This window comes from Scylla paramamosain, chromosome 8, assembly GCF_035594125.1.
Source record: "Scylla paramamosain isolate STU-SP2022 chromosome 8, ASM3559412v1, whole genome shotgun sequence".
NCBI classification, from domain to species: Eukaryota; Metazoa; Arthropoda; class Malacostraca; order Decapoda; family Portunidae; genus Scylla; species Scylla paramamosain.
The window spans coordinates 7,854,773-7,875,709 of NC_087158.1; positions in this window are offsets into that span (position 1 = coordinate 7,854,773).

A 20,937-nucleotide genomic window follows, 5' to 3' on the forward strand; every position below is an offset into this window, starting at 1 on the left:
ACATACCAAAACGCTAAAACGCATGCGGAACACCCTTTATGGAGAAACAGAATAACATTACCAAAAACATGTATTTTGAATGTTTTTGATCGTGTTACCTATAAAAACGCTTAAATACATGCAAAGAGCCCTATGTCTGTGAAACGAAAGGACATTACGAAAATCGTGTATTATGATTGTTTTTAAGTTCCTTAAGTACCAAAAAACTAAAACCCACAAATAGAGAAAAAAAAAAAAATTTCGTTATTCATCTGCATAGGTATGAAGATGCCAAAATTCAGGCAAAATTCAGGGAAATTATGTAAAAAAAACATTATATAAATTTTTTTTTTTTTAGCTTTTTTTCCGGAATTATGTACCAAACCCAAAAGTGCATGCAAAGCCACCTATATGGGGAAATTACACGACTTTACCAGAAATCTGTCTTTTGAGTGTTTTTCAGCAATTTCAACAATATTACTAAAAACGTGTCTTTTCAGTGATTTACGAAGAAAAACGCTAAAACGGATGCAAACCAACCAATATGAAGAAATAGAATAACATTACCAAAAATATATATTTTGTGTGTTTTTCAGCTTGTTACCTACAAAAAATGCGAAAATGGATGGAAAGCACTCTATATTGGGAAACAAAAGAACATTACGAGAAACGTGTATAATGAGTGTTTTATAGTTTCACACGAACCACAAGGCAAAAAACGCAAAAACTCGTGTTTATAGAGAAGTTTCTTGCATACCAAAATGCTGAAATGCATGAATAACACTTTTAATTGAGAAACAGAGCTACCTTACCAAATGTGTGTATTTTGAGTGTTTTTCACATTCTTAGTTACGAAAATCCCAAATTACATGCGATACTAGCTTTATGAGAAAAAAAAAGATATTACCAGAAAAGTGTCTTTTGAGTATTTTTGAGCGTGATATGCAACAAAGCACTAAAAAGCAGAACAATCATATTACATGGGAATAAAACCAACTTTTACGAAGAACTTGCCTTTAAGTGTTTTTTTAAACTCCTTACATACCAGAACGCTAAAACGCGTGCAAAACACCCTTTATGGAGAAACAGAGTAACATAACCAAAAACATGTATTTTGAGTGTTTTTGATCATGTTATTTATAAAAACGCTTAAATACATGCAAAGAACTTTATGTTTGGGAAACGAAAGGACATTACGAGAAACGTTTATTCAGCAATTTCAACAATATTACTAAAAACGTGTCTTTTCAGTGATTTACGAAGAAAAACGCTAAAACGAATGTAAACCAACCAATATGAAGAAATAGAATAACATTACCAAAAAGGTATATTTTGAGTGTTTCTTGAGCTTGTTACCTACAAAAAACGCGATAATGGATGCAAAGCACTCACTATTGGGAAAGAAAAGGACATTACGAGAAACGTGTATAATGAGTGTCTTATTATTTTCGGGCTGAAGAACTTGTGATTCACAAGAACCACAAGGCAAAAAATGCAAAAACTCGTGTATATAAAGAAGTTTCTTCGATACCAAGATGCTGAAACTCATGAATAACAATCTTAATTGAGAAAGAGAACAACATTACCAAATGCGTGTATTTTGAGTGTTTTTTCACATTTTTAGTTAGCAAAACCCCAAATAGCATGCGAAACTAGCTTTATGTGGGAAAAAAATGACATTACCAGAAGTGTCTTTTGAGCGTTTTTGAGCTTGTTAGGCAATAAAGCACTAAAAAGCAGGGCAATAATATTATATTGGAATGAAACCAACTTTTACCAAGAACTTGCCTTGAAGTGTTATTCAGCTCCTTACATACCAAATAGCTAAAACGCATGTAAAACACTTCTTTATGGAGAAGCAGAATAACATTACCAAAAACAAGTGTTTTTGAGTGTTTTTTATCATGTTACCCATAAAAACGCTTAAATATATGCAAAGATCCCTATATTTGGGAAACGAAAGGACATTACAAGAAATGTGTATTATGAATATTTTTAGTTCTTTAAGTACCAAAACGTTAAAACCTACAAATAACACTCTTTATAGAGAAAAAAAAAATAGCATTTTTATTTTTTTGTTATTGATGTTCATAGGTACCAAGATGCCAAAATTCTGCCAAAATTCAAGGAAATTATGTGGAAAAAAGAACATTATCGAAAAAGTTAATTTTACCTTTTTTTTTTCGGAGTTATGTACCAAATCATAAAGTGCATGCAAAGCCACCTATTTGGGAAAATTTAACGACTTTACAAGAAACCTGTCTTTTGAGTGTTTTTCCGCATATTAGGCACCAAAACGATAGATAATATGAAAGTCACTCTATATGGAAATCCTAAACAATATGACTGAAAACGTGTCTTTTAAAAGACTTACGTAGAAAAACGCTAAAACGGATGCAAACCAACCAATATGAAAAAAATAGAATAACATTACCGGAAAAGTATATTTTGTGTGTTTTTGAGCTTGTTACATAAAAAATAACGCAAAAATGGATGCAAAGCACTGTATATTGGGAAAAAAAAGACATAACGAGAAACGTGTGTAATGAGTGTTTTATAGTTTCACCAGAATCACAAGGTAAAAAACGCAAAAACTCGTCTGTGTGGAGAAGTTTCTAAGATACCAAAATGCTGAAACTCATGAATAACACTCTTAATCAAAGAACATAGCAACCTTACTAAATGTGTGTATTTTGAGTGTTTTTTTTTACATTCTTAGTTACCAAAACCCCAAATTCCAGCGAAAAAAATGACATTACCAGAAAAGCGTCTTTGAGTGTTTTTGAGCGAGTTAGGCAATAAAGCACTAAAAAGCAGGGCAATCACATTACATGGGAATAAAACTAACTTTTACGAAGAACTTGCCTTTTAGTGTTTTTGACACGCATTTAGTAAGGTTGTTCTGTTTCTCAATTAAGAGTGTTATTCATGAGTTTCAGCATTTTGGTATGTAGAAAACTCCATATACACGAGTTTTTGCGTTTTTTGTCTTGTGGTTTTTTAGAACTATAAAACATTCATTATACACTTTTGTCGCAATGTCCCTTTATTTTCCAATATAGAGTGCTTTGTATCAATTTTTGACTTTTTTTTGTAGGTAACAAGCTCAAAAACACTCAAAACATACATTTTTGGTAATGTTTTTCTGCTTCTTGATATTGGTTGGTTTGCATCAGTTTTAGCGTTTTTCTACGTAAAACACTGAGAAGACACGTTTTCCGTAATTTTGTTTTGGATTCACATATTGACTGACTTCCATATTATTTATCGGTTTGGTGCCTAACATCCTGAAAAATACTCAAAAAGACAGATTTCTGGTAAGGTCTTTAATTTACTCATATGCGAGGCCATGCATGTCCTTTGAGTGTTTTTGAGTGTATTACGCAATAAAGCACTAAAAGAAAGGGCAATCACATTACATTGGAAAAAAAACAAATTTTACCAAGAACTTGCTTGCCTTTAAGTGTTTATGAGCTCCTTACATACCAAAACGCTAAAACGCATGCAAAATACATTTTATGGAGAAACAGAATAATATTAGCAAATACATGTATTTTGAGTGTTTTTGATCATGTTATCTATAAAAACGCTTAAATACATGCAAAGAACCTTATGTTTGGGAAACGAAAGGACATTACGAGAAACGTGTATTGAGTGTTTTCTAAGTTCCTTCAGTACCTAAAAGCTAAAACCCACAAATAACACACTTTATTTAGAAAAAAAAATAATAATAAACAAAAAAATAAAATAATGGGATTTTTTTTTTCATCCAAATAGGTACCGAGATGCCAAATTCTGCCAAAATTCAGGGAATTTATGTGGGAAAAAGAACATCATCAAAAAAGTTAATTATAGCTTTTTTTTCGGATTGTTATGTACCAAACCCTAAAGTGCATGGAAAGCCACCTATAAAGGGAGGTTAAACGACTTTACCAGAAACCTGTCTTTTCAGTGTTTTTCAGCATGTTAGGCACCAAAACGATAAATAATATGGAAGTCAGTCAATATGTGAATCCAAAACAAAATTACTGAAAACGTGTCTTTTCAGTGTTTTACGTAGAAAAACGCTAAAGCGGATGCAAACCAAGCTAGATGAAGAAATAGAATAACATTACTAAAAAGATATATTTTGAGTGTTGTTGAGCTTGTTACCTACAAAAAAATGAAAAAAATGGATGTAAAGCACTCTATATTAGGAAACAAAAGGACATTACGAGAAACGTGTATAATGAGTTTTTTATAGTTTTAAAAGAACCAAAAGGCAATATACGCAAAAAATCGTGTATATAGAGAAATTTCTTACATACCAAAATGATGAAATGCATGAATAACACTTTTAATCAATAAACAGAACTACCTTACCAAATTGTGTATTTTGAGTGTTTTTCACATTCTTAGTAACGAAAATGCAAAATTACATGTGAAATTACCTTCATGTAGGAAATACCTACCTTCATGCGGGAAAAAAAAAATGACATTACCAAAAAAGTGTCTTTTTAGTGTTTTTGAGCGTGATATGCAACAAAGCACTGAAAAGCAGAATAATCACATTACATGGGAATAAAACCAACTTTTACGAAGAACTTACATTTAAGTGTTTTTTAACTCTTTACATACCAAATCGCTAAAACGCATACAAAACACCCTATATGGAGAAACAGAATAACATTACCAAAAACATGTATTTTGAGTGTTTTTGATCATGTAACCTATAAAGAACCCTATTTTTGTATAACAAGAGGACATTACGAAAATCGTGTATTATGAGTGTTTTTAAGTTCCTTAAGTACCAAAAAGCTAAAACCAACAAATAACTCTTTATATAGAGAGAAAAAAAAAAATTTGTTATTCATCTTCATAGGTACCGAGATGCCAAAATTTTGGCAAAATTCATGAAAATTTTGTAAAAAAAATCATTATATAAAAAAAAATAATTTTAGCTTATTTCCGGAATTATGTACAAACTCTGAAGTGCATGCAAATCCACCTATATGGGGAAATTACACGACTTTACCAGAAACCTGTCTTTTGAGTGTTTTTCAGCAATTTCAACAATATTACTTAACACGAGTCTTTTCAGTGATTTACGTAGAAAAACGCTAAAACGGATGCAAGCCAACCAATATGAAGAAATAGAATAACATTACCAAAAAGATATATTTTGTGTGTTTTTGAGCTTGTTATCTACAAAAAATGCGAAAAAGGATGGAAAGCACTCTTTATTGGGAAACAAAAGAACATTACGAGAAACGTGTATAATGAGTGTTTTATAGTTTGACAAGAACCACAAGGTAAAAAAAAAGCTCCTTACATATTGAAACGCTAAAACGCATGCAAAACACCCTTTATGGAGAAACAGAAAAACATTACCAAAAACATATATTTTGAGTGTTTTTGATCATGTTACTTATAAAAACGCTTAAATACATGCAAAGAACCCTATATTTGGGAAACGAAAGGACATTATGAGAAACGTGTATTATGAGTGTTTTTAAGTTCCTTAAGAACCAAAAAGCTAAAACTCACAAACAACACTATAGTGAAAAAAAAAAAAATAAATAAAAAATAGCAATTTTTTTTTTTTTTTTGTTATTCATCTTCATAGGTACCAAGATGCCAAAATTCTGGCACAATTCAGGAAAATTATGTGGAAAAAAGAACATTATCAAAAAAGTTATAGATTTTTTTCGGACTGTTATGTACCAAACCCTAAAGTGCATGCAAAGCCACCTATATATGAAAATTAAACGACTTTACAAGAAACCTGTCTTTTAAGTGTTTTTAGCATGTTAGGCACCAAAACGATAAATACCATTGAAGTCACTCAATATGGGAATCCAAAACAAAATTACTGAAAACATGTCTTCTCAGTGTTGTACGTAGAAAAACGCTAAAACGGATGCAAACCAACCAATACGAAGAAATAGAAAAATATCACCAAAAAGATATATTTTGAGTGTTTTTGAACTTCTTACCTAGAAAGAACGCGAAAATGCATGCAAAGCACTCTATATTGGGAAACAAAAGGACATTATGAGAAACGTGTATAATGAGTGTTTTATAGTTTCACAAGATCCACAAGGCAAAAAACACAAAAACTCGTATATATGGAGAAGTTTCTTAAATACCAAAATGCTGAAACTCATAACACTCTTAATTGAAAAACGGAACAACCTTACTAAATGCGTGTATTTTGAGTGTTTTTTCACATTCTTAGTTAAAAAAAAACGAAATTTCATGCGAATATAGCTTTATGTGGGGAAAAAAATTACATTACCAGAAAAGTGTCTTTTGAGTGTTTTTGAGAGTGTTAGGCAATAAAGCAATAAAAAGCAGAGCAATCACATTACATGGAATAAAAACCAGTTTACCAAGAACTTGCCTTTAAATGTTTTCAGCTCCTTATATGCGCTAAAACGCATGCAAAACACACTATATATAGAAACAAAATAACATTACCAACAACAGGTATTTTGAGTGTTTTTTAATCATGTTATCTATAAAAACGCTTAAATACATGCAAAGAACCTTATGTTTGGGAAAGGGAAGGATATTACGAGAAACGTGTATTATGAGTGTTTTTAAGTTCCTTAAGAACCAAAAAGCTAAAACCCACAAGTAACACTCTTTATTTAGAAAAATAAATAAATAAATAGATAGAAAAATAGGAATTTTTTTATTTTTTATTATTCATCTTCATAGGTACCGAGATACCAAAATTCTGACAAAATTCAGGGGAATTATGTGATTAAAGATCATTATCAAAAAAGTTAATTTTAGCTTTTTTTCGGAGTCTTATTTACCAAACACTAAAGTGCATGCAAAGCCATCTATATGAAGAAATTAAACGACTTTACCATAAACCTGTCTTTTGAGTGATTTTCAGCTTGTTAGGCATCAAAACGATGAATAATATGGAAGTCACTCTATATGAGAATCCAAAACAAAATACTGAAAACGTGTCTTTTCTGTGTTTTAGGTAGAAAAATGCTAAAACGGATGCAAACCAACCGATATGAAGAAATAGAATATTACCAAAAAAGTATATTTAGAGTGTTTTTAATCTTGTTACCTACAAAAAACGCGAAAAAGGATGCAAAGCACTCTATATTAGGAAACAAAAGGACATTACGAGCAACGTGAATAATGAGTGTTTCGTAGTTTCACAAGAACCACAAGGCAAAAAACGCAAAATCTGGTGTATATGGAGGTTTCTTAGTTACCAAAACGCTGGTACTCATGAATAACACTCTTAAATGAGAAACATAATAACCTTACGAAATGCGTGTAATTGAGTGTTTTTCACATTCTTATTTACCAAAACCCCAAATTGCATGCAAAACTAGCTTTATGTTGGTAAGAAATGACATTACCAGAAAAATGACTTTGGGTGTTTTTGAGCGTGTTAGGCAATAATGCACTAAAAAGCAGGGGAATAACATTACATGGGAATGAAACCAACTTTTACCAAGAATTTGCCTTTAAGTTTTTTTCAGCTCGTTACATACCAAAACGCTAAAACGAATGCAAAACACCCTTCATGGAGAATTAGAATAACATTACCAAAAACATGTATTTTGAGTGTTTTTGATCATGCTCTTTATATAAACGGGAAAATACATACAAAGAACCCTATGTTTGGGAAACAAAAGGACATTACGAGAAACGTGTATTATGAGTGTTTTTAAGTTCCTTAAGAACCAAAAAACTAAAACCAACAAATAACACTCTTTATAAAGAAAAAATAAATAAATATATAAAAAAAGCGGCATTTTTTTTTTTGTTATTCATCTTCATAGGTACCGAGATGCCAAAATTCTGGGAAAATTTTGGGCAATTATGTGATACAAGAATATTATCAAAAAAGTTAATTTTAGCTTTTTTTTTCGGAATGTTATGTACCAAACTCTAAAGTGAATGCAAAGCCACCTACATGAGGAAATTAAACGACTTTACGAGAAACCTTACTTTTGAGTGTTTTTCAGTATGTTAGGCACCAAAACGATAATAATATGGAAGTCACTCAATATGGGAATCTATAACAAAATTACTGAAAACGTGTCTTTTCAGTGTTTTACGTAGAAAAACGCTAAAAAGGATGCAAACCAACCAATATGAAGAAATAGAATAACATTACCAAAAATGTATATTTTGAATGTTTTTGAGCTTGTTACCTAAAAAAATGCAAAAAATGGATGCAAAATATTGCAAAACAAAAGGACATTCTGAGAAATGTGTATAATGAGTGTTTTATAGTTCCACAAGAACCAAAAGGCAAAAATCGCAAAAACTCGTGTACCTAGAGAAGTTTCTTCGATACCAAAATGATGAAACTCATGAATAATACTTTTGATTGAGAAACAGAATTACCTTACAAAATGTGTGTATTTTGAGTGTTTTTCACATTCTTAGTTACGAAAATCCCAAATTACATGCGAAACTAGCTTTATGTGGGAAATAAATGACATTACCAGAAAAGTGTCTTTTGAGTGTTTTTGAGCGTTATATGCAACAAAGCACTACAAAGCAGAACAATCACATTACATTGGAATAAAACCAAATTTTACGAAGAATAAAAAAAAAAAAAACAAGCTTACCAAATGAGTGTATTTTGGGTGTTTTTCACATTCTTAGTTACCAAAACCCCAAATTGCATGCGAAATATTGTGGGATAAAAATGTGGGAAAAAAATGACTAACATAAAAAAAGTTTTTTTGAGTGTTTTTGAGCGTGTTAGGAAATAAAGCACTAAAAAACAGGGCAATCACGTTACATAGGGATAAAACCAATTTTTACCAAGAACTTCCCTTTGAGATTTATTAAGCTCTTTACAAACCAAAACGCTAAAACGCATGCAAAACACCCTTTATGGAGAAACAGAATAACATTACCAAAAACATGTATTTTGAGTGATTTTTATCATGTTACCTATAAAAACACTTAAATATATGTTTGGGAAACGAAAAAATAAAATTACGAGAAACGTGTATTATGAGTGTCTTTTAGTTTCTTAAGTACCAAAAAGCTAAAAGCCACAAAAGACACTCTTTATAGAGAAAAAATTATATAAATAAATAAATAAAAAAATAGCAATTTTTTTTTGTTATTCATATTCATAGGTACTGAGATGCCGAAAGTCTGGCAAAATTCAGGGAAATTATGTGGAAAAATGAACATTATCAAAAAAATTAAATTTTAGCAATTTTTTCGGACTGTTATGTACCAAACCCTAAAGTGCATCCAAAGCCACCTATATGGGGAAATTACACGACTTTACCAGAAACCTCTCTTTTGAGTGTTTTCTTTTTTAGCATGTTAGGCATCAAAAGGATAAATAATATGGAAGTCACTCAATATGGGAATGCAAAACAAAATTACTGAAAACGTGTCCTTTCCGTGTTTTACGTAGAAAAACGCTAAAACGGATGCAAACCAACCAATATGAAAAAAATAGAATAACGTTACCGAAAAGGTATATTTTGAGTGTTTTTGAGCCTGTTAACCACAAAAAACGCGAAAAGGGATGTAAAGTACTCTATATTGGAAAACAAAAGGACATTATGATAAACGTGTAAAATGAGTGTTTTATGGTTTCACAAGAACCACAAGGCAAAAAACGCAAAAACTCGTATATATGGATAAGTTTCCTAGATACCAAAATGCTGCAACTCATGAATAACACTTTTAATTGAGAAATTCACATTCTTAGTTACCCAAAACCCAAATTGAATGCGAAACCAGCTTTATGTGGTAAAAAAAATGACATTTCCCGAAAAGTGTCTATTGCGTGTTTTTGAGCGTGATAGGCAGTATAGCACTAAAAAGAAAGGGCAATCACATTACATGGGATTAAAACCAATGTTTACCAAGAACTTGCCTTTAAGTGTTTTTGAGCTCCTTCTATACCAAAACGCTAAAACGCTTGCAAAACACACTTTATGAAGAAACAGAATAACATTACCAAAAACATGTATTTTGAGTGTTTTTGATCATGTTACCAATAAAACGCTTAAATACATGCTAAGAACCCTATTTGTGGGAAACGAAAGGACATTACGAGAAACGTGTATTATGAGTGTTTTTAAATCCGTTAAGTACCAAAAACCTAAAAGCCACAAATAACTCTCTATTGAGAAAAAAATAAATAAATAAATAAAAAACACGATATTTTTTTTCTTTCTTATTTATCTTCACAGGTACCGAGATGCCAAAAATCGTGCAAAATTCATGAAATTTCTTGAAATAAGAACATTATCAAAAAGTTAATTTTAGCTTTTTTTTTTCGACTGTTATGTAGCAAACCCTAAAGTGCATGCAAAACAACCTATATGAGGAAATCAAACGTCTTTGGCAGAAAACTGTCTTATGAGTGTTTTTAAGCATGTTAGGCACCAAAACGATAAATAACATGGAAGTCACTCTATATGGGAATCCAAAACAAAATTACTGAAAACGTGTCTTTTCGGTGTTTTACGTAGAAAAACGCTAAAACGGATGCAAACCAACCAATATGAAAAAAAAAAATAGAATAACATTACCAAAAATGTATATTTTGAGTGTTTTTGAGCTAGTTAACTACAAAAAAGGTGAAAATGGATGCAAAGCACTCCCTATTCGGAAACAAAAGGACATAACGAGAAACGTGTATAATGAGTGTCTTATTATTTTCAAGCAAAAGAACTTGTGGTTCACAAGAACCACAAGGCAAAAAACGCAAAAACTCGTGTATATAAAGAAGTTTCTTAGATACCAAAATGCTGAAACTCATGAGTAACAATCTTAATTGAGAAACAGAACAACCTTACCAAAAGCTTGTATTTTCAGTGTTTTTCACATTCTTAGCAAAATCCCAAATAGCATGCGAAACTAGCTTTATGTGGGAAAAAAATGACATTACCAGAAGTGTCTTTTGAGTGTTTTTGAGCGTGTTAGGCAATAAAGCACTAAAAAGCAGGGCAATCACATTACATGAGAATAAAACCAACTTTGACCAAGAACTTGCCATTATGTGTTTTTGAGCTCCTTACATACGAAAACGCTAAAACGCATGCAAAACACTCCTTTATGGAGAAGTAGAAAAACATTACAAAAAATATGTGTTTTAAGTGTTTTTGATCATGTTACCTATAAAAACGCTTAGATACATGCAAAGAACCCTATCTTTGGGAAACGAAAGGACATTACGAGAAACGTGTATTATGACTGTTTTTAAGTTCCTTAAGTTCCAAAACGTTAAAACCCACAAATAACACTCTTTAAAGAGACAAGAAATAAAAAATAAATAAAAAAATAGCATTTTTTTTGTATTGATTTCCATAAGTACCCATATGCCAAAATTCTGCCAAAATTCAGGGAATTTATGTGGAAAAAAACATTATCAAAAAAGTTATTTATAGCTTTTTTTCGGATTGTTATTTACCAAACCCTAAAGTGCATGCAAAGCCACCTATATGAGGAAATTAAACGACTTTACGAGAAACCTGTCTTTTCAGTGTTTTTCAGCATGTTAGGCACCAAACCGATAAATAATATGGAAGTCAGTCAATATGTGAATCCAAAACAAAATTACTGAAAACGTGTCTTCTCAGTGTTTTACGTAGAGAAAACGCTAAAACGGATGCTAAGCAACGAATATGAAGAAATAGAATAAAATGACCAAAAAGTGTTTTTGACCTTTTTACCTACAAAAAACGCGAAAATGGATGTAAAAGCACTCTATATTGGGAAGCAAAAGGACATTTAGAGAAACATGTATAATGATTGTTTTATAGTTTCACAAGAACCACAAGACAAAAAACGCAAAAACTCGTGTATATAGAGAAGTTTCTTACATACCAAAATGCTAAAACACTTTTAAATGAGAAACAGAACTATCTTACCAAATGTGTGTATTTTGAGTGTTTTTCACATTTTTAAATACGAAAATCTCAAATTACATGCAAAACTAGCTTTATGTGGGAAAAAAATGACATTATCAGAAAAGTGTCTTGAGTGTTTTTGAGCGTGATATGCAACAAAGCACTAAAAAACAGAATAATCACATTATATAAGAATAAAACCAACTTTTACGAAGAACATGCCTTTAAGTATTTTTAACTCCTTACATACCAAAACGCTAAAACGCATGCGAAACACCCTTTATGGAGAAACAGAATAACATTACCAAAAACATGTATTTTGAATGTTTTTGATCGTGTTACCTATAAAAACGCTTAAATACATGCAAAGAGCCCTATGTCTGTGAAACGAAAGGACATTACAAAAATCGTGTATTATGATTGTTTTTAAGTTCATTAAGTACCAAAAAACTAAAACCAACAAATAGAGAAAAAAAAAAAAAAAAATTTTTTTTTTTTTTTGTTACTCATCTACAGAGGTATGAAGATGCCAAAATTCAGGCAAAATTCATTAGAAATTATGTAAAAAAAACATTATATAAAAAATAAAATTTTTAGCTTTTTTCCGGAATTATGTACCAAACCCAAAAGTGCATGCAAAGCCACCTATATGGGGAAATTACACGACTTTACCAGAAATCTGTCTTGTGAGTGTTTTTCAGCAATTTCAACAATATTACTAAAAACGTGTCTTTTCAGTGATTTACGAAGAAAAACGCTAAAACGGATGCAAACCAACCAATATGGAGAAATAGAATAACATTACCAAAAATATATATTTTGTGTGTTTTTCAGCTTGTTACCTACAAAAAATGCGAAAATGGATGGAAAGCACTCTATATTGGGAAACAAAAGAACATTACGAGAAACGTGTATAATGAGTGTTTTATAGTTTCACACGAACCACAAGGCAAAAAACGCAAAAACTCGTGTTTATAGAGAAGTTTCTTACATACCAAAATGCTGAAATGCATGAATAACACTTTTAATTGAGAAACAGAGCTACCTTACCAAATGTGTGTATTTTGAGTGTTTTTCACATTCTTAGTTACGAAAATCCCAAATTACATGCGAAACTAGCTTTATGTGGGGAAAAAAAGATATTACCAGAAAAGTGTCTTTTGAGTGTTTTTGAGCGTGATATGCAACAAAGCACTAAAAAGCAGAACAATCATATTACATGGGAATAAACCAACTTTTACGAAGAACTTGCCTTTAAGTGTTTTTTTAAACTCCTTACATACCAGAACGCTAAACCGCGTGCAAAACACCCTTTATGGGGAAACAGAGTAACATTACCAAAAACATGTATTTTGAGTGTTTTTGATCATGTTATAAAAACACTTCAATACATGCAAAGAACTTTATGTTTGGGAAACGAAAGGACATTACGAGAAACATTTATTATGATTGTTTTTAAGTTCCTTAAGTACCAAAAAAAAGCTAAAACCCACAAATAACACTCTTTATAGAAAAAAAAATAATAATAATAATTTATTTATTTATTTGTTTTTTTTTTTTATTCATCTTCATAGGTACTAAGATGCCAAAATACTGGCAATATTCTTTGGGAATCGAAAACAAAATTACTGAAAGCGTGTGTTCTCCGTGTTTTACGTAGAAAAACGCTAAAACGGATGCAAACTAACCAATATGAAGAAATAGAATAACTTTACCAAAAAGGTATATTTTGAGTGTTTCTTGAGCTTGTTACCTACAAAAAAGCCGAAAATGGATGCAAAGCACTCACTATTGGGAAAGAAAAGGACATTACAAGAAACGTGTATAATGAGTGTCTTATTATTTTCGGGCTGAAGAACTTGTGGTTCACAAGAACCACAAGGAAAAAATGCAAAAACTCTTGTATATAAAGAAGTTTCTTCGATACCAAAATTTCTGAAACTCATGAATAACAATCTTATTTGAGAAAGAGAACAACATTACCAAATGCGTGTATTTTGAGTGTTTTTTCTCATTTTTAGTTAGCAAAACCCGAAATAGCATGCGAAACTAGCTTTATGTGGGAAAAAAATGACATTACCAGATGTGTGTTTTGAGCGTTTTTGAGCTTGTTAGGCTATAAAGCACTAAAAAGCAGGGCAATAATATTATATTGGAATGAAACCAACTTGTTACCTACAAAAAAATGAAAAAAATGGATGTAAAGCACTCTATATTAGGAAACAAAAGGACATTACGAGAAACGTGTATAATGAGTTTTTTATAGTTTTAAAAGAACCACAAGGCAATATACGCAAAAAATCGTGTATATAGAGAAATTTCTTACATACCAAAATAATGAAATGCATGAATAACACTTTTAATGAATAAACAGAACTATCTTACCAAATTGTGTATTTTGAGTGTTTTTCACATTCTTAGTTACGAAAATGCCAAATTACATGTGAAACTACCTTCATGTGGGGAAAAAAAATGACATTACCAAAAAAGTGTCTTTTTAGTGTTTTTGAGCGTGATATGCAATAAAGCACTAAAAAGCAGAATAATCACATTACATGGGAATAAAACCAACTTTTACGAAGAACTTACATTTAAGTGTTTTTAACTCTTTACATACCAAATCGCTAAAACGCATGCAAAACACCCTATATGGAGAAACAGAATAACATTACCAAAAACATGTATTTTGAGTGTTTTTGATCATGTAACCTATAAAAACGCTTAAATATATGTAAAGAACCCTATGTTTGTATAACAAAAGGATATTACGAAAATCATGTATTATGAGTGTTTTTAAGTTCCTTAATTACCAAAAAGCTAAAACCCACAAATAACTCTTTATAGAGAGAAAAAAAAAATTTTTGTTATTCATCTTCATAGGTACCGAGAAGCCAAAATTCTGGTAAAATTCATGGAAATTTTGTAAAAATAATCATTATAAAAAAAATAATTTTAGGTTATTTCCGGAGTTATGTACAAACTCTGAAGTGCATGCAAATCCACCTATATGGGGAAATTACACGACTTTACCAGAAACCTGTCTTTTGAGTGTTTTTCAGCAATTTCAACAATATTACTTAAGACGTGTCTTTTCAGTGATTTACCTAGAAAAACGCTAAAACGGATGCAAACCAACCAATATGAAGAAATAGAATAACATTACCAAATAGATATATTTTGTATGTTTTTGAGCTTGTTACCTACAAAAAATGCGAAAAAGAATGGAAAGCACTCTTTATTGGGAAACAAAAGAACATTACGAGAAACGTGTATAATGAGTGTTTTATAGTTTGACAAGAACCACAAGGTGAAAAAGCAAAAACTCGTGTATATAGAGAAGTTTCTTACATACCAAAATGCTGAAATGCATATAAAAATTCTGCCAAAATTCAGGGAATTTATGTGGGAAAAAGAACATCACCAAAAAAAGTTAATTATAGCTTTTGTTCGGATTGTTATGTACCAAACCCTAAAGTGCATGCAAAGCCACCTATATAGGGAAGTTAAATGACTTTACTAGTAACCTGTCTTTTCAGTGTTTTTCAGCATGTTAGGCACCAAAACGATAAATAATATGGAAGTAAGTCAATATGTGAATCCAAAACAAAATTACTGAAAACGTTTCTTTTCAGTGTTTTACGTAGGAAAACGCTAAAGCGGATGCAAACAAACCTATATCAAGAAATAGAAGAACATTACTAAAAATATATATTTTGAGTGTTTTTGAGCTTGTTTTCTACAAAAAAATAAAAAAAATGAATTTAAAGCACTCTATATGAGGAAACTAAATGACATTACGAGAAACGTGTATAATGAGTGTTTTATAGTTTTAAAAAGAACCACAAGGCAATAAACGAAAAAAATCGTGTATATAGAGAAATTTCTTACATGCCAAAATGATGAAATGCATGAATAACTATTTTAATCGATAAACAGAACTACCTTACCAAATTGTGTATTTTGAGTGTTTTTCACATTCTTAGTTACGAAAATGCCAAATTCCCAAACCTTGATGTTAAAAAATAAATGACATTACAAAAAAAAGTGTCTTTTTAGTGTTTTTGAGCGTGATATGCAACAAAGCACTAAAAAGCAGAACAATTACATTACATGGGAATAAAACCAACTTTTACGAAGAACTTGCCTTTAAGTGTTTTTTTTTTAACTCCTTACATACCAAATCGCTAAAACGCATGCAAAACACCCTATATGGAGAAACAGAATAACATTACCAAAAACATGTATTTTGAGTGTTTTTGATCATGTAACCTATAAACACGCTTAAATACATGTAAAGAACCCTATGTTTGTATAACAAAAGGACATTACGAAAATCATGTATTATGAGTGTTTTTAAGTTCCTTAATTACCAAAAAGCTAAAACCCACAATTAACTCCTAATAGAGAGAAAAAAAATATTTCTTTTTTTGTTATTCATCTTCCTAGGTACTGAGATGCCAAAATTCTGGAAAAAATTCATGGAAATTTTGAAAAAAAATCAATATAAAAAAAAATAATTTTAGCTTTTTTCCGGAGTTATGTACAATCTCTAAAGTGCATGGAAATCCACCTATATGGGGAAATTACACGACTTTAATAGAAACCTGTCTTTTGAGTGTTTTTCATAAATTTGAACAATATTACTTAAAACGTGTCTTTTCAATGATTTACGTAGAAAAACGCTAAAACGGATGCAAACCAACCAATATGAAGAAATAGAATAACATTACCAAAAAGATATATTTTGATGTGTTTTTGAGCTCTTTACCTACAAAAAATGCAAAATTGGATAGAAAGCACTTTATATTGGCAAAGAAAAGAACCTTACGAAAAACGTATAAGAGTGTTTTATAGTTTGACAAGAACCACAAGGTAAAAAACTCAAAAACTCGTGTACATACGAAAAAGCTGAAACTTTATTTTTGAAACAGAAATACCTTACCAAATGTGTGTATTAGAAAAGTTTCTTACATACCAAAATGCTGAAACTGATGAATAACACTTTTAATAAAAAAAATAGAACAACCTTACTAATTGTCTGTGTTTGGATTTTTTTTTTCACATTCTTAGTTACCAAAACCCCAAATTCCATGCAAAACTAGCTTTATATGGGGAAAAAAGTGATATTACCAGAAAAGTGTCTTTTGAGTGTTTTTGAGCGTGTTAGGCAATAAAGCACTAAAAAGCAAGGCAATCACAATACATGGGAAAAAAAAAAACAATTTTTACCAAGAACTTCCCTTTAAGTGTTTTTGAGCTCATTACATACCAAAACACTAAAACGCATGCAAAACACCTTTTATGGAGAAAAAGAATAAAATTACCAAAAACATATATTTTGAGTGTTTTTGATCATGTTATCTATAAAATCGCTTAAATACATGCAAAGAACCTTATGTTTGCGAAACGAAAGGACATTACGAGAATTGTGTATTAGAAGTGTTTTTAAGTTCCTTAAGTACCAAAAAGCTAAAACCCCCGAATAACACTCTTTATTTAGAAAAAAAGTAAGAAAATAAAAACAATAGGATTTGTTTTTTTTTTTTTGTTATTCATCTTCATAGGTACCGAGATGCCAAAATTCTGGGAAAATTCAGGACTATTATATCATAAAACAAAAATTATCAAAAAACTTAATTTTAGCTTTTTTTGGGACTGTTATGTACCAAAACCTAAAGTGCTTGGAAAGCCTCCAATATGAGAAAATTAAACGACCTTACCAGAAATCTATTTTTTGAGTGTTTTTCAGCATGTTAGGCACCAAAACGATAAATAATAAGGAACTCACTCTATATGAGAATCCAAAACAAAGTTGCTGAAAACGTGTTTTTTCTTTGTTTTACGTAGAAAAACGCTAAAATGGATGCAAACCTACCAATATCAAGAAATAGAAAAAACATTACCAATAAGGTATATTTTGAGTGTTTTTAAGCTTGTTACCTACAAAAAACGCAAAAATTGATGGAAAGCACTCTATATTAGAAAACAAAAGGACTTTGCAAAAAAAGTGTATAATGAGTTTTTATAGTTCAAAAGAACCAAAAGGCAAAAAACACAAAAACTCGTGTATATGGCGAAGGTTCCTAGATAACAAAATGCTGAAACTCGTGAATAACACTCTTAATTGAGAAGCAGAACTAAATGCGTGTATGTTGAGTGCTTTTTACATTCTTAGTTACCGAAACCTAAAATTGCATGCGAAACCACCTTTATGTGAGAAAAAAATATATTACCAGAAAAGTGTCTTTTAAGTGTTTTTGAGCGTGATAGACAATAAAGCACTAAAAAGCAGGGCAATCATATTAGAATGGAATAACACCAATTTATACCAAAAACTTGCCTTTAAGTGTTTTTGAGTTCCTTATATACCATACCGCTAAAACGCATGCAAAACAAACTTTATGGAGAAACAGAATAACATTACCAAAAACATGTATTTTGAGTGTTTTTGATCATGTTAATTATGAAAACGCTTAAATATATGCAAAGAACATTATGTTTGGGAAGCAAAAGGATATTAAGAGAAACGTGTATTATGAGTGTTTTTTTAAGTTTCTTAAGTACCAAAAAGCTAAAACCCACAAATAACACTCTTTATTTAGAAAATAGAAAATAAAAAATAAAAAAAATATTTTTTTTTTTTTTTGTTATTCATATTCACAGGTACCGAGATGCCAAAATTCTAGAAAAATTTAGGGCAATCATATGATAAAAAAAATATTATCAAAAAAGTTAATTTCAGCTTTTTTTTTCGGACTGTTATATACCAAACCCTAAAGTGCATTCAAAGACTCCTATATGAAGATATTAAACGACCTTACCAGAAATATGTGTTTTGAGTGTTTTATAGCATGTTAGGCACTAAAACAATAAATAATAAAGAACTCACTTTATATGGGAATCCAAAAAAAAGTTACTGAAAACGTGTCTTCTCAGTATTTTATGTAAAAAAACGCTAAATCAGATGCAAAGCAACCAATATCAAGAAATAGAAAAACGTTATTAAAAAGGTATATTTTGAGTGTTTTTGAGCTTGTTACCTACAAAAAACGCGAAAATTGATGCAAAGCACTCTATATTGGGAAAGAAAAGACATTGCAAGAAAAGTGTATAATGAGTGTTTTATAGATCAAAAGAACCACGAGGCAAAAAACGCAAAATCTCGTGTATATGGAGAGGTTTCCTAAATACAAAAATGCTAAAACTCATGTATAACACTCCTAATTGAGAAACAGAACAACCTTAATAAATACGTGTATTTTGAGTGCTTTTCACCTTCTTAGTTACAAAAACCCCAAATTGCATGCGAAAATAGGTTTGTGGGAAAAAAAATGACTTTACCAGAAAAGTGTCTTTTGAGTGTTTTTGAGCGTGATAGGCAATAAAGTACTAAAAAGGAGGACAATCACATTACATTAGAGGAAAACGAATTTTTACCAAGAACTTGCCTTTAAGTGTTTTTGAGCTCTTTATATACCAAAACACTAAAACGCATGCAAAACACTCTTTATGGTGAAACAGAATAACATTACCAAAAACATGTATTTTGAGTGTTTTTGATCATGTTACCAATAAAAACGCTTAAATAAATGCAAAGAACACTATTTTTGGGAAACGAAAGGATATTACGAGAAACGTGTATTATGAGTGTTTTTAAGTTCATTAATTACGAAAAAGCTAAAAGCTACAAATAACACTCTTTAAATGTAACACAATAAATAAATATAACACAATAAATATATAAAAAAATACAATGTTTTTTTTCTTATGCATCTTCACAGGTACCGAAATGCGAAAATTCGGGCAAAATTCAGGAAATTATGTGAAATAAGAACATTATCAAAAAAGCTAAATTTAGCTTTTTTTTCCGGACTGTTATGTACCAAACCCCTAAAGTGCATGCAGTGCCACCTATATGAGGAAATTAAACGTCTTTCCCAGAAAACGGTCTTATGAGTGTTTTTCATCATGTTAGGAACCAACACGATAAATAACATGGAAGTCAATCTATATGGGAATCCAAAACAGAATTACAAAAAACATGTCTTTTCGGTGTTTTACGTAGAAAAAAGCTAAAACGGATGCAAATCAACCAATATGAAGAAATAAAATAACATTACTAAAAAGGTATATTTTGAGTGTTTTTGAAATTGTTAACTACAAAAAACGCGAAAAAGGATGGAAAGCACTCTATATTGGGAAGCAAAAGGACATTACGAGAAACGTGTATAATGAGTGTTTTATAGTTTCACAAGGACTACAAGGCAAAAAAAACGCAAAAAACTCGTGTATATAGAGAAGTTTCTTACATTGCAAAATGCTGAAACTCTGGAACAACACTCTTAATTGAGAAACAGAACAATCTTACTAAATGTTTGTATTTTGAGTGCTTTTCACATCCTTAGTTAGCAAAACCCCAAATTGGATGGTAAACCAGCTTTATGTAGGAAAAAAATGACATTACCAGAAAAATGTCTTTTGAATGTTTTTGAGCGTGTTAGACAATAAAGCACTAAAAAGCAGGGGAATCACATTACATTGGAATAAAACCAATTTTTAACAAGAACTTGCCTTTAAGTGTATTGGAGCTCCTTATATACCAAAACACTAAAATGCATGCAAAATACACTTTACGGTGAAACAGAATAACATTACCAAAAACATGTATTTTGAGTGTTTTTGATCATGTTACCAATAAAAAGGCTTAAATACATGCAAAGAACCCTATTTTTTGATAAATGAAAGGACATTACAAGAAACGTGTATTATGAGTGTTTTTAAGTTCATTAAGTACGAAAAAGCCAAAAGCCACAAATTACACTCTTTATTGAGAAAAAAAAAATAGATAAATTAAAAAATACGATTTTTTTTTTTCATTCTTAGTCATCTTCACAGGTAACACGGTGCCAAAATTCGGGCAAAGTTCAGGAAATTATATGAAATAAGAACATTATCAAAAAAGTTATATTTAGCTTTTTTTTCGGACTGTTATGTACCAAACCCCTAAAGTGCATGGAAAGCCACCTATATGGAGAAATTAAACGTCTTTGCCACAAAACTGTCTTATGAGTGTTTTTCAGCAGGTTAGGAAGCAATACGA